The 14,787-nt window shown below is 42.7% G+C and overlaps 1 non-coding gene across 1 annotated transcript; it reads left to right on the top strand.

Moving 5' to 3' along the window:
* Nucleotides 1–8,216: 8,216 nt before the first annotated feature.
* TRNAR-UCU (transfer RNA arginine (anticodon UCU)) lies at nucleotides 8,217–8,290 on the top strand. Its single transcript has one exon. It is a non-coding gene; the product is annotated as a tRNA-Arg (tRNA).
* Nucleotides 8,291–14,787: the final 6,497 nt, after the last annotated feature.

Below are 14,787 nucleotides of genomic sequence, written 5' to 3'. Positions count from 1 at the left end.
AAGTGAGTGACGTACGCTTTTCTCTCTGACTCTTAGCTTAGTAAAGATTTGTTAAATTAAAACAATTTTTTGGTCAAAGCTCCACTTCACGTCTTTATGCGTTTTTAACCACGAGGATTCTCTGTAGCTAATTTGACACTTTCAAGTGAGTTGGAGGGTGCCCCTAGAACTAAAATGGTTTTACACAATCTAAAAACTTCCAGAACATGGGTATAATCAGATTTTGATGGGAAATCTTAGCATAATACGTTTCTGTAATGAAAACGGAGTATACTTGGAGTGAACGTAGGCAAGCTGTGTGTCTTTTCGTGCAGAAACTAAGGTAGAAATGGAAGCACTTTTTGCTATTCGCCTCACGAGCGGGCTCTTATCACTCCGCTCGCGTAGTGAACGGAACGGAAGGGCGTTAAAGAAAAGAAACGTTAGCCGCCCGCTCTTCCATTTCCTAAAAACCCTCAATATGACTAATTGTGTTAGTAGCGGCACTAAATATTTGAATAGGAGAGAAGAGCTAACGTGCTCAGCAACCGCCCGCCCGTTTAATAATTTATTCATTTTTTGAGCAGGTATATTGTCATAATCTGTCTCGATTTGACGGCATCTTGCTATTGAAATATTTAGTTATCCAACCTAATATAATATTAAAAACTAGAATTAGAGAACATCAAATAGATCAAATTATTATATATGATAAAAAGAAACTGAAAACACCGCTATTATATATACGGGACTCTCTAAAACTATTACCTTCGTTGAAATCTCTAGCTGAGACAATGCGTCCAGAGCTGAGTAGTAAAGGTTCAATTCCGCATAAAGAATCGAACAAGTTAAATATTAGAGATAAACAATATGAATTAATAAAGTATCTAAAACAGGATATAATGATATTAGCTGGAGTGCTTAAGCAAAGTATAAGAAAAATACTGCTTGCTTGCTGGGATCGGTTTAGTATAGATATAACGAAATGTCTGACAGTGTCGTCGATGGCAATGAAGATCTATCGTACTCACTACTATCCAAAAGCATATCCAATATACAGGCCTGATGCTAACAAAGCATCATTTATTCGACGAGCGAGGTTGGGTTGGTGGCCACACTGATGTATACAAGCCGTATGGTAAGGAAATGTATTATTATGACGTGAACTCGTTATACCCTTACGTAATGACAAAGCCTATGCCAGGGGGAAAACCTGTATGGAGACTTGTCAGGCAGCGATATGGAGCATCTATTTGGCTGCTTTGTGGAAGCGAATGCCCTGATACAATTAAAATACCATTACTACCCTATAAAGATCCTTACATTACAAGGGAACATATTTCCTACAGGGACGTTTACAGGCGTCTACTTTACGGAAGAGTTAAAATATGCTATAAGATTGGGTTACAAAGTAGAAGTTAAGCATGGGTATTTATTTGAAAGGAAAGAAACTTTTATTGAATTTGTAAGCGAGATATATAAAGAGAGGCAGGAAGCAAAAAAGAGAGGCGACATGGTGACGTCATCTCTGCACAAATTGACAATGAACTCTCTGTACGGAAGGTTTGGTATAAAACCAGAAATGAATATAACAGAGATCTGTGATCAAGAAAGACTTGACAAGATAATGTCAATATATCCATATGGTATAGCTGAAGCTATAAATAATACGCATTATATATTGACTTATACAACACAAATGCAGCAGAAACTGAGAAATGAGGATTGTAAAGACGATTCATTTAGATCGATGATTCATTGGATGGACTCACGGAACGCCGGCTCTTCCTCAGCTGTACAGATGTCGGCAGCAATAACAGCATATGCTCGAATACACATGTATCCCTATATTTCCCGGGTTCCTACTATACCGATACAGACTCTGTAGTACTAGACAAACCGTTGCCTCCGGAGTTAGTATCTTCGAGTTGGGTAAATTTAAGCTTGAATATAAAAAAGTAATAGAGGGTTATTTCTTAGCACCTAAATGTTATGCATTTAAAATTGAGGATGGTGATATGGTAAGATACAAAGGTGCAGCCAAGAAATTGGTAAATTTTAAGCGAGGAACAATATCAAAACCTTGAACGAGTACAAACCTTCTAACAGCTAACTTTCATATAAATTGGAAAGATCTCAGTCAGCATTTACCGCAAAGAAATGATGCTTAATGTGGGTATTGATCCCTCTCTCAAGCAAGCAAGAGATAATTGGTATTCAAGGATGGGCTGTGGGTAGATACAAACCCTAAAAAGAAAGGTTGAAGAACCAACCCGTCCCGTGGCTTCACCTAATAAAGTAGCAGCTGTAGAACCTACGCCGCAGAAGCGCAAGAAGAGGAAAGCTACGAGTCGTGAAGAAGTGTTACAACGTCGTGAAAAGAAGATGTTACAAGAGAAAATACAGAAGCTCGAAGAAAATGTATTGAGCGATTAAAACGCACGACAATCGAAGAAATGTTACAGCTTGAGCTTCCAAAGTTCTTCGAAAAGCTACAGAAAAAAGAATAACTTCAATTATATAAAATGGTCAAAAACAAAGAAGAAGATCTTTGGAAGACAACCCATAAAGAAGAGGATAATGGTCTAAAACAGCAAGCAGCAGTTCACGGAATGTACTGGTGGCATAGTCGCTGCACAGGCCAACAACGACATCAAAGTTACATCGAAAAAAAAGGATCAAGCTACTGCCTGCGAAGAACGCCGACTCGCAGCATTATGCTACTCCAACAACATCGAAGATAAGTGAAGAATATAATATAAGTAAGGGCACTCCTCCTTGACTTGATAAATAAGTTGCAGAGAGGAAGGAAGGAACAGGATTGAAACATGCCTCAAAATCTATTCATCATTTCCTAGGCAGAAATCAACGATTGGGCGTTTACCCATCCATCCTAACGGCCGGCAGATTAGACTCTTTAAAGCAATGCTTTATAATAGATAGAGCTGCTGCATTGTTTCTTCTTTAACAACTTTATTAGTTGCGGGAGGTTGATAGAATAATTGTTCTTGTCTGCTTGCGTAGACGACATATTGAAAAGGATTGGACCCTCTAGCCGTAACCGTTAAGACAGGTGCTGCTCTCCCAGCAAGCAGAGTTGGTGGGCGGGATCTCGCTGCATCGAAAGATCAGTCTAATGCGAAGACCGCCCGCCAAAACAAAAACAAAATTGCATGATGCAGCTACTCGGCAGGCAAAAATGTCTGCATCGACACTACGTGAAGAACGGGTTCAGCGTGCGTGGGAAGAACCGCAGCAGAGTGAAGCAGGATTGAACTCTTCATCCAATGCCATTTCCTAGGCAGAAATCAACGATTGAACCTGAGACGTTTACCCATCCATCCTCTAAAAGATTAGACTGCGGCTTTCAATATTAATTTATAGAATAGCATAGAAATGAAAAAAACTCTGCACTGTGGGCTTCATTGTCGCAGCAGATTCGGCATGCTGATGTAGCGGGGAGGACTCTCTTTCACCATTACTGCCTGCCTGCGCGAAAGGAAAGCAGCTAATCTCAGAATTTTTTTGAGGTGGTGGTAGTGTTCGGCGGCGAAGAAAGTGGTTCATGGTGATATTCTTATTCATCATTTATAAAAGGATCATCCATAAGAGGATTATCATATGCAGTATAACTATGTAACCGGGCGGAGAAGGCAGTTGAAGCTAGATTTTCATCTGTCGCTGCTTCTTTCTGTCGTCGAAGAACGGCGACTTCCCCTACGAGATAGGTCTGTATCAGTTTGTGTTTCGGCATCAGTTGGCCTTTCTTCAGTTTGTGTTTCGACATGTTTTGATCAACGGGAGGTACAAGAACCTCATCAGCACTGTCAGTGGTAAGAAGATTTGTATTTTCCACGTAAACCTGTTGGGAGGTATAATATCACTGTCACTCTCACTACTATTGGTTAATAGCGATGGACGATTTATGACTGAAACTGAATAACTTTCAGGCAGGATATAGAACAGTATGCATTCCGTTGTTTCTAATAGTAGTTATTGGAGGTATATCAGATGCAGTAAGATAGGAATTAATTTGTAAATAAATTTCAGTGAGTGTCTGAAATACCCAATAATGATGATTCCCTGCTATTAAAAGATAATAATCTTTCCACCCACAATAGTGTTAATTTCGCTTTCTGAAGGCCTGGTATCTAGCCGCATACCACGCTGAATGCGCTCATGTACCAATCTTATACAAATTCAATAAAGAAAACCTTTCAGGTTGCTTGCTGTAAAGGATACTGAATTGACATGTAGAATTCGTTGCTGTTATGAAGCAGATAATCTAATGCATACGACGCGCTTTCCATTATTCTACCTGTTGAATTTACAGAGTCTATTTCGTTTAAAGCGGTAAATTAAGTCTGTTATGTGGAGGTCTCAGCCAATTATATAGATATAAGAAGGGATTGGATTCACCTATTATGCTACTAGCAGACGGGCTACTGTCACTGCTACCTCCACCACTACTACCGCCAAAGATATAGGTTATTACACATATATTTATAGTAGTGAGTACCACTCCCCAAAAAGACTTATTTTTATACATTGGTTCTTTATTTGTAGCGTCACCCGATTCTCCTAAGACCTGCGCAAGCAACATTTCCCGAGCGAGACCTGCGCAAGCAACATTTTCCGAGCGAGACCTGCCTGCGATTCTACTCCTTCTCTAGCAGAACCTGTTGATATTTTAACTGATTCCGAAGAATAATAATTTAGCTCTCTGTCGTCCTTCACTACACGCTCAGCCGAGAATCTTCTCTCGCAGCAAGCAAGCAAGCAAGCAAGCAAGCAAGCAAGCAAGCACTTGAACTACTATCAGCCGTAGTTTTAGAGCCTTCTTCCGGTACATGCTTAGGCTGCACACTAGCCCCACCATTTTCGGTTGGTTGCTGAGGAAGAAGAAGGTTGCGTGCTGACCGCAGAACCAACCTCGAGATGCTTCTATATCTTCTCCGGCTGAAGACATAAAACATTCTAAAACATACCTATAACATCTATTTGATCTTTTATTAATGGAAGATCTATCACGCCTATAAGGTACCATGTTAGACCACCTAACAGTAAGACTTGCGCATTCGCATATAACTTCTTTTTTGTTTGTAATAGTTCCATTCTTTTTTACACTCACCAGTGATAGAATCATACTAGTTATCCCACTTATTCCCAATAGATAGAATAATTGATTACTGTCACCAGCTATAAACTTGTTTGTTGCCTTCTGGTCTAAAAAGAATTACCATTATATAACCTAAAAGATGCATACAAACAGCTGTTGTCCAAGTTGAGAGCAAATGATATCTTAAATCTATTAATAATTTTTTTGGATCGACCGATCCTGTCAGCATATGTAATCTTTTTGATAAACAAATTTAAAGACTTATATATCAAATACTTATAAACTCCATCATAAAATGATGATATTCTTTTTAGTACTTTATATTTCTTCTTATTCCTTGACAAAAAAGCTTCGTAATTCATGTTGCCTGAAGTCAGTCGTAGACCCTGCCGCCGGACTGCAGGTCTGGTTTCAACGAACTTTCAGGCTCTAAAAGATACATTGAATCACGGTTTAGTTTACAAAGCAGCACTGCTTTGGTCTCTGCGGCCGGCGGAAGAAGCGTTGAAGGATTGCTTTGATTCATTGTCTGCAGACAGGCCTGGATGCAAGCAACAATTGTGAGCTGACAGGAAGAAATAGGTGATCTCCCAGCTGCTGCTTTTGATTGTGTATTTGATTGTGTACTTGATGAAGGCCTTTTTTGCTGCTGTTTATAACCCTTTCTTTGTTTCTTCGACCCACTCATCAATATATCTTCCTGCTCTGCACCTTCCAGCTGGGTAGAGTGCTTTTTATATGTCGTTTTCGGGCGGGCCTTACTCAACCGCATTCTTAGCGATAGTAAATATCAATAGGCTCGGTCAAATAACCACCACTCAAAGTAACTGTTTCACATTCTTTCTATTCTTTCTATTTTATAACCCAAAGTACTAGCAGAACAACCATTGGTAAGTTCAACTTGACAGGTAAGAGATTTCTAATATTGTATAAACATCGAACATAGAGTCTTTTTTTCTTAAAAAATCCTCCTTCCTGCAGAACAAATAACTGGTTGTTCATCCATGTTTGGATTCTCCATAAGTTTTACTAACTCTTTATCAATTAACAATTCCAAAATGTAACATCCCAAAACATTAAACATTTTTTATCTAAATTGTTTTCAATAATATTATTCTATTCCTCATTAAAACCACCTTCACAACAAGTACTAAAAGTTAGTTCACAACAAGTACTAGAAGGCTCAATCCTGTTCTTTTTTATTAGAAAATCAGTTTATCTATAAGCGTTGCGGCCTTTATTTATTTTCTTATATTAGCGGTTCTGGCTGGGGTAATAAACTGGCATAGCGAAGTGCCGACCTATCGTGGCATCGTCGGCATTCATTATTAATCTGGCTTCTATTTGGCCAAGAATGGGCGTGATAGCAGAATAAGAGGAAAACACTACAAAAGCCATTTATCCAATAGTAACGTGCGGTGCCTCCACTGGTTAACATCCAATCCAACCTAAAAGTAAGCAATCGGCCAAAGGCAACCGAAACATTCTTTAGTAAATTAGTCAAGAACTTAAACTCCGTACTGCGGAAGTGTTAAGGAAAAGTGGGGCCAGTGATGACACAAAAACTGGTCCTGTAGCGGCCACTCCTCCTAATTTGTTGAGGATACTTCACGGAATAGCATAGATTGATAAGGGATACCATTCTAATACAATATAAGCCAGAGTGAACATCGGATTCGCAGGCATATAATTGTCGGAGTATCCCAAGACATTAGGTGCATAGAAGAGCCGGATGGAGAAGAAAATGGCAAATGCTACCCGACCCACCAAATCCTTGGCGTAAAGATAGAGATGAAAAGCAATTTTATCCACAGAAGAATTTATGCCCAATGGATTGTTGAATCCGTATTAATATAACGCAGCCGGATAGATAGGACTAGCGCCTGCAATTACGAAAAGGAGTGAGTGATAAGGACTGGAGAAACGATTTAGGGTGGCATTGTCTACGGAGAAACCACCCCAAAGCCGAGTGACTATGGTATCTCCTACTATAAATACGACACTAGCTGAGCTGGTAGTTACTATAGCTCCCCGAAAGCTCATTTAACCCCGGAAGAGTACATGGCCTGTGAAAGCGGTAACGATCGTTGATAGAAGGGTGACAACTCCGAGACACCGAATGAATTCTCTGAGACTGATATAGCTTCCATGATACGGACCGCAGAAAATATAGATATGAACTGCAGTGAAGAACATACTGGCCCCATTGGCATACATGTAACAAAGCAACCAGCCTCCCTTCACATCTCTCATAATGTGTTCTACGCTGTTGAGAGCCAGATCGACATGAGGTGTATAATACATAGCTGAAAAGACGCCGATAATGATCTAAATGACTGGACGAAGACCGGCTAACAAACCAAACCCCCACCGATGACTTATATTGCTCAGAATTAGATGATCTATCGAATGCTAGTTAAGTATAGAAAATAAAGGCTATTTAAGAATTGGAAGTCACCTGGCCATGATAGTAATAGTAGTATTCGGTTCATTCTGTGTTTTTCCTTCTGCGTGCGGCCCCGAAAAGCGTTCATCATGCATCTGCCTTGATGGGGCCTGACTCTTCAGTGTCGGTTACTCCCAGTCCAGAGCGCCCTTTTTCCATTCATGAAGAGATCCAATGGTCGGAATCCGTACAAACACCATCATAGACCGAAATCCAAACCAACCAATCTTGTTCGAGGATACTGCCCGGGGAAACGAGAGGGTCACTTCCGAATCGAAGATAATAAATGAAGGGGAGACCGAATAAGGTCATGTATCAAAACGACTTCTGACATCACCAAGTAGGTCAGAACCGCGTTCGTGAGCTGACAATTTATCCGGATAGGCCGAACCTTTCAAAGCAAATGCGAAAAAAGCACCAATTGGGATCAGGGAAGGTAGCAAACTGATGACTAGGTAGAAAGAAATAGGGGCAAATTCGAAAATGAGAAGAAAAGTCTTTACGGAAAAGAATGGCATTCTTTAGAACTTACTTCAGGAAGAATCATCCAGGGCTGCGGTTGCGGTTTCTTCTTTCTTGTATTCATAACTTTTTTCTATTGCTTTTTCGGCGAAAAGGCAAGCAAGTTTTACCTGACTTAACTGAAAAGCCTAGAAGTGTTTGTAATGCACAGCATCCTTAGCTCAGTCGGATAGAGCAACAACCTTCTAAGTTGAAGGTCACAGGTTCAAGTCCTGTAGGATGCGGAAAGTGCACATTAGATTATATACCTACGGAATGCTTTGCCCTTGTTCAGGGCGGGCTAGCGGGTTCTTCCTTTCAACCGAACCTGCATCATGCTTCGGTCACTTTTCGCTATATTGGTATATGGGATTACTTGCCCCTTTTCACTTCTTTTTAAACAGCCATGATTATAAAGAACCAATCTCACTACGATTTTTATGAAACGAAGAAAGACTTTTTCTTACGGATCTGGTCAAATATTTGACATTTTCCATGATTTCCTCTCTTTCAGGTATTCAGGGAATTCTCTCAAATAGAAGGAATATTACTATTATGCCGACGCTAATTGAGTTAATGTTATTGGCTGTCAATTTGAACTCTCCGGTATTTTCTGTCTATTCGGATGATATGATGGGTTAATCACTCACTTTACTAGTGTTAACGGTGGCAGTTGCGGAATTCGCAATTGGGCTGGCCATTCCGGTGGTAACTTCTCGAATTCGCGGGACCATTGCCGTGGAATTTCCTAATCGCATGAAAGGTCGAGCACCATTAAACTCATTGCACTTCGTTTTTCCTTCTTGAATACGAAGTATACTTTGGCATTAAGGGAGGAGATACGATTCGAATCTCTCTTTTGAAAGCGGATTTACTGAAATCAAACGCTTTTTTCATTCGGCCACTTCCCGCTTCGACTTTCCGAGCCAAGATTAGGGTTTATTTTGATATATGAACCCGGGCATATACGGGCTTTATGAGGTTTTTTCATAAAACGAAATACTCCCGATAGAAAAGTAGGGTCCCATTCACCTTATTCGCTTGCACCACCGGCTTGCTAGAGGCTCTACCGTTTCCGAAGTAATAACTTTTAATATATTAAGAAGAACAAAATAGAATCACCATGGCTAATACTTACTCTTTTACAGTCTGTCAGACTTTAAACGGCTTCTTTTCTTTTCTTTTCTTTTCTTTCGGGCCTCGCCCAAGAAAGAAAGCCGGATCAAGCCAGTTATAGGCTATAAACGTAACAATTGTTATTTGGATTTTCTTATTTACACGCCTGAAGTATCAGGCAACTGTTTGAGGTCCCACGCAGCAGCAGCACGGTCTCGCTGATTTGTTTAGTCGAACGAAAAGGTGTCGCAAAAGAGTTTGATGAGGTCCAATGGCCTCGTATATTTTGCTTATTCAACACTCACTGGAAGATCCTGCTACGCTACCGAGGCTGTGGGCATTGCTAATTCTTTGCCTCTTTGGAGTTCCCCTTCTTGCTTGCTTGCTTGCTTGCTTGCTTGCTTGCTTGCTTGCGCGGGCGGAAGAATGGGCACATGTCATTACAGCAGCGGAAGTGAAACCGGAGACCTGGCGGGAGATTACACCCATTACTGCAAACACTACTAACGAAAAGGTTGGGCAAGAAGACTCAACGATGAAGCGGCACAAAATAACGTAACGAGGGCTACGAGCAGTACAACAGCTACAGGCTGTATACATTCTAACCATCCATAGTGTTGGAAGCAAAAACGACGACTATCTCAATTATTGGGGGGAAAGGGGGTATATTTTATTTTGCAAAAAGGGGATCACGGCTTAGCCCAACTCACTGCTGGATCTTATAGTAGACCGCTTCTTCAGCCACAATGAATGCATAAATGATGCTGCAAACCAAACCACTGCTAGCCAATATCTTACGACATCCAGGCCGCAGGTCGATTGGGGGTAAACTTCTGTAGGTCATATCGTTGATTTCTCTAGCGGAAACGATGGCATCATTTTGAGGCTATTTCAATTCGTATTAGTAGCCTTTTGATCAATTATTGGACTTTTCTTTTTCCGTAGTCGTCGCAACGACCGACAGCGGCGAATGACGGGCGGGAGTATTCTCACCAACAGCCAAGGGAAAGCCATGGCACTTCAAGCGCTCTTTCGCTATTGACCCTTGCCGCCAGACAAAACTGTAACTACAATAAGAAGTATTTCCGAAAAGCAAGCAGCTTTGGCCTATCAGGATCCCGGCCCTTATCTTCCGCATCTTCGGCCGTTGCACCGGCCGGGAAAGTATCCGGAATGTAGGATGATCCGCCTTGTCAGTGGCCGTTCCGCTTACGGTTATTAGCTTTGGCTAATAACTTACTAAGAGATCATCAACCTGCCTCCCTCGTATGGCAGGGATTGACTAAAGAACTGGGCTTGATCTTGGCCCGGAATGAACGCTAGCAATATGCCTAACACATGCAGCAAGTTGGACGTCGTTTCTGTTCTAATTCTATGGAACAGTTGAAGACGAAGTAGCGAACGAGAAAGCTAATACGGAATGGATTGTCCTTCTATTTGTAGTAGTTTGTTTCGGTATTCTGGTATCTTTCCTTTGTTCTTCATTATGCGTAAAAGTTCAAGTTCTCTTCGCTGCAGGATCTGCTCGTCTTTTGCGGATGCGGACCACTTTTCTCTGCCGGTCAAGCACCAAGCTTATCATTGGGGAGGACCCGATGATGGTACGCGGCTGAACGCCAAAGTGATTTGCGTAACCAGAACTGACAGCTAAGGGCAAGGTTACAAGCGGCGAAAAATAGGAATCAGGCATGTTCCATTCGGTGGTTCCGGTTGCTTAAGACTGGTTTCCCTGATAGCTGAAAGTTCTCCAAAAGTATGAAAAGCTGGAGGGCTTTATACCATCCATTCGAATGTGGTTGAATTCTATTCACCAGCCCGAGGACTTAGAGCACACTTGTTCCCACTGCTCGAAGTTTTGAAAACTACTACAAAAGAACGAGGGATCCCCGGTACGAGAACATAAGGGCCGAAACTACTTGAGGCATTCCGTCCGACGTAAGCATCTGGATAATCAGGGATGCAACATGGCATGCCCGAAGGACCTGGGAGATGCGTGAGAGAGAGAGTCAGATTCGCTCCAAGGAAAGTAATCCAAAGATAAATTTAACCCGAAGTCTCTAGGTATTAAAGACCAGGCATTTTACCTATCCGGTAGTAGAACCCTACGAATAAAGCAGAAACAGCTCCCGTAAGAAATGCATGATAGGAATATGCAGCCACGTGATAAGTATCATATAGAGCAACGTCTATCCCGAAATTAGCCGAGACTATACCAGTAAGTCCTCCTATAGTAAACGGAAAAGTAGACCCTACTGCAAATGACATGAGTGTTTTGTATTATATTGAGCCTCCCCACATGATGGCAATCCGACTAGGAACCTTGATTCCAATAAGCACGACAATAATCATGATGGCCGCCGTGAAGTAGGCACGTGTATCCACGTCTGAGCCTACAGTAGACGTATAATAAGCCCGAGCAGTAAATCCAGGAACTCCAATACTGATCATGGCATACACCGTGCCTGAATAACCGAAGACAGGTTTTCTGGGGAGAGTGGAGACGATATAACTAATGATACCAAGTCCTGACGGAATAAAAGTATGAACCTCTAGATAACCGGGGAGCCGAGAAGGATGCTAGTATAAGATAGGGTCCCCTCCTCCAGCAGGGTCAGAAGAGATGATATTAGAGTTTCAATCGGTTGATGACATGGTAATTGCACCCGCCGGTACGAGAGGAGGTGGTAAAGGTAGGAATGCTGTCACTGAAACGAACCGAACGGATAGGGATAATCTATGCATGGTCATTCCGGGTCCGCGCGTGTTAAGGATAATGGTTATAAAATTAATGAAACCTAAAATAAAGAAAACACCTGATAGGTAGAGACTAGAAGTGGCTAAATCAACAGCTCCTCCGGAATGACTGGTTATACTACTCAGAGGGGGATAGCACATATGTTAAATAGCCTCAGGTTGTGTTTGCCTAATGCTATACGCCATATGTCTCTGTATGGATCGGACTGTACCTTTATCTATCATCCTGTCATGAAGCCTTTCCTTTAGAGAATCCCTCAGGTCTACTCGAACTTTTCCCGATTATTCTTATGGCGGATGGCCCTTGACCGGAGCTTCAGCTCTAGTGATTTTATACGAATCGCTTTAGAAGAGCTAACTTGTACCAAGCACTGTCCCACTGTAGACAGTCTTGAATCAATAAGGGCGCGCAAGAAAGAAAAGAAAAGAAGCGGCTTCAGCATGAAGGGCGGGCGGCTGAGTAAGAATATGTGGCCTTCGTCCCATAGCCCCTGATAAAGGCCAATTCGGCCAACCGCTTCTTCTTCTTCGGTTCGGGAAGCGCCTTGTTTTCTGCCCTTCCTGTATGAGGTCTCTCTGCCTCTATAAAGCCGGTAAGCCGATCAAGGTCAGCGGCCATACCTCCGAGATTGACACAAGTCTCTAGAAGAGTAGCACCCCTTGAATCTTTACGGATGTAGCACTTGTGCCCTATTGAGAGCTGCTGCTTTGGATCTTTTAATACCTGATGGGCTGGCTTTACGAACTCCCTCGCAATAGAAATGCTTACTAATCAAGTATGGATATTGACCAAATATAAGAAAAAGCTAGCATCTTTCGATCTGATACACTCCCATGATCTTATGCGCCGCATTGACAGACCTTACATTAAGCATCTTCCTGACGTAGTAAAGGATCTGTAGATTGTATTTGCCTTGGGCAAGCAATAGGGAGACTCAGGTTGTACTCGCGTCTTAGAGCACGATGCTGCCTGCTGAAGCAGCTCACACCCACAAGCTATCCGCAGAGTGATAGATATTCCGCATTGAGTCTCTGATGGGAGGGAAGATTCGCCCTCCCAGGCAGGTTGTCCCCTTGTGGGAAAGGTTTTTGCATATAGCAGTTTGGATTTTGTTGAAGGCCTGCGGCCCGGCTTAGCCTTTTTTTCTGTAGCGAGGACGTTCCTGCATCGAGCGGAATTACTGTTCCCTATGTCTCCACAGGGCACGGCCTTTTTAACCGTCCACCCAGTGCCACTACCCACCTCTACTGAGGCTAAACTTGATGAAAGCAACAGCAAAGATGACGACAACCGAAATAGAATATTATTTAATCATAGAAATGCCGTGTCAGGTGCACCTGTAAGAATCAGAACGAACCGGTTACCGAATCCACCTGTCATCGCCAGCGTAACCGGAAGGGATGTCGTTAAAGAAGCGTAAGCGATTATTAACACATTATAAGGTTAATGATTTCCACCAGGAATTTAATGGCCGGGTTATGCTGATTCCATACAGATTAGTACTAAGAGGCGTGTGCCCATTACTCCAGCCGTGACACCAAAGATTGAGTGTAGAGTACCTATATCTTTGTAGTTCGTAGAAAATAGCCATCTTTACACGAAACGGTTTGTACATGAAAGAGTCTTGGCTACTATAATCAATGTAAGGGAGATGAATCCTATTGCAAATACAATCGGAATGAAGAAATCCTAAAATCCAATAATCAGTTCCACAACCGAAGAGACTTCTAGATCTTTCAGGATTTCTAGGCCACCCGAAAGATCGGGTAGTGTATTCTACGACAGATTGAGGAGCACCTGCGGGAACAACTCTTCGTTGTTATTTTAAAGAGTTGCGATGTCCTCGTGCAATTCGGTCTATAATCTTTCTAAGCTGTTTATGACTATGGGCATGTCTTATCCAATCTGTTTCTTTTCCTCGGTGCTTTATACCTAGGGCAGTCTCCTGCATTCATGGCAGTTCCTATGGTTGCAAAAACAACAAGGAGTCGGTTCCCGTATATACCCGGCTTTTCTTGTATGCTTTCGGCAAGCAAAAAAAACGCTAGCGGGCCTACCACGCTTCGCGCCTGCGTCTTTGCCAGACAGTATTTGCCAGTAGTGCCATCCCACCCGACCTGAGGATTTAGTTTGTCCCTTGCGGGCAGGCAGTTGGTCTACCCATCCCAACATGAAACAAGTGTAAGTTGAAACGAAACCTCGGGCCGGTTACACGTTCCACTGTGCCGAAATGCGGAGGGTGCTGGTCGTAATAGTTACCCCGCGGGGTATGCGCGTGCGCTCTTGACGGGCACTCCAGGACCCGCCAACGCGTTCTTGTTTCCGAGAACCCCCGGGGAACCGTTGGCTCGCTCGTGAGATAACCAAAATCGGAAGTAGAGGACGGCAGGTTCTCCCGCACTCATTTATTCTGACCTCTGATACAGATAACGAGGCCACCTTTACGACCTTCTCCCTTCCTTCCCTTTTTAGGTTCGCCTCACTTGAGTTGCTCGACAAACCGAACTCGGTGCTTACGACGCGGAAGTTGCCTTCGCGCGCCGCCCGTGCCAGGGAACAAGCGGAGCATCGCTAACGGCTTTCATCCGGCCGACTCGGCGCCAGCAGCTTCATGCCGCACTAGAATAATCCAATATGCGGTTCCGCACGTTCTACCGCTTCTCCATTCGTTTCCGATACTGATCATGAAACACCATAAACAGCAAGGTGCTAAAGTCCAGGATTCGAAGTGAAATTCTTGATTTGCCTGTTAGACGCCGTATTGAACCATTCTTGCTTGTTCCTCCCACCAGCCCACGACCGGACTCGAACCGGCTAGTTTCCCGCCAACCCGGGTGGTACATAGGAATGCTCTATCCTTTGAGCTACGTG

Source organism: Azolla caroliniana, unplaced genomic scaffold, assembly GCF_043228905.1.
Source record: "Azolla caroliniana isolate FFs.n. ecotype wild unplaced genomic scaffold, voAzoCaro1.0.p SCAF_27, whole genome shotgun sequence".
NCBI lineage: Eukaryota > Viridiplantae > Streptophyta > Polypodiopsida > Salviniales > Salviniaceae > Azolla > Azolla caroliniana.
This window is presented reverse-complemented; position numbering and strand designations above follow the sequence as displayed.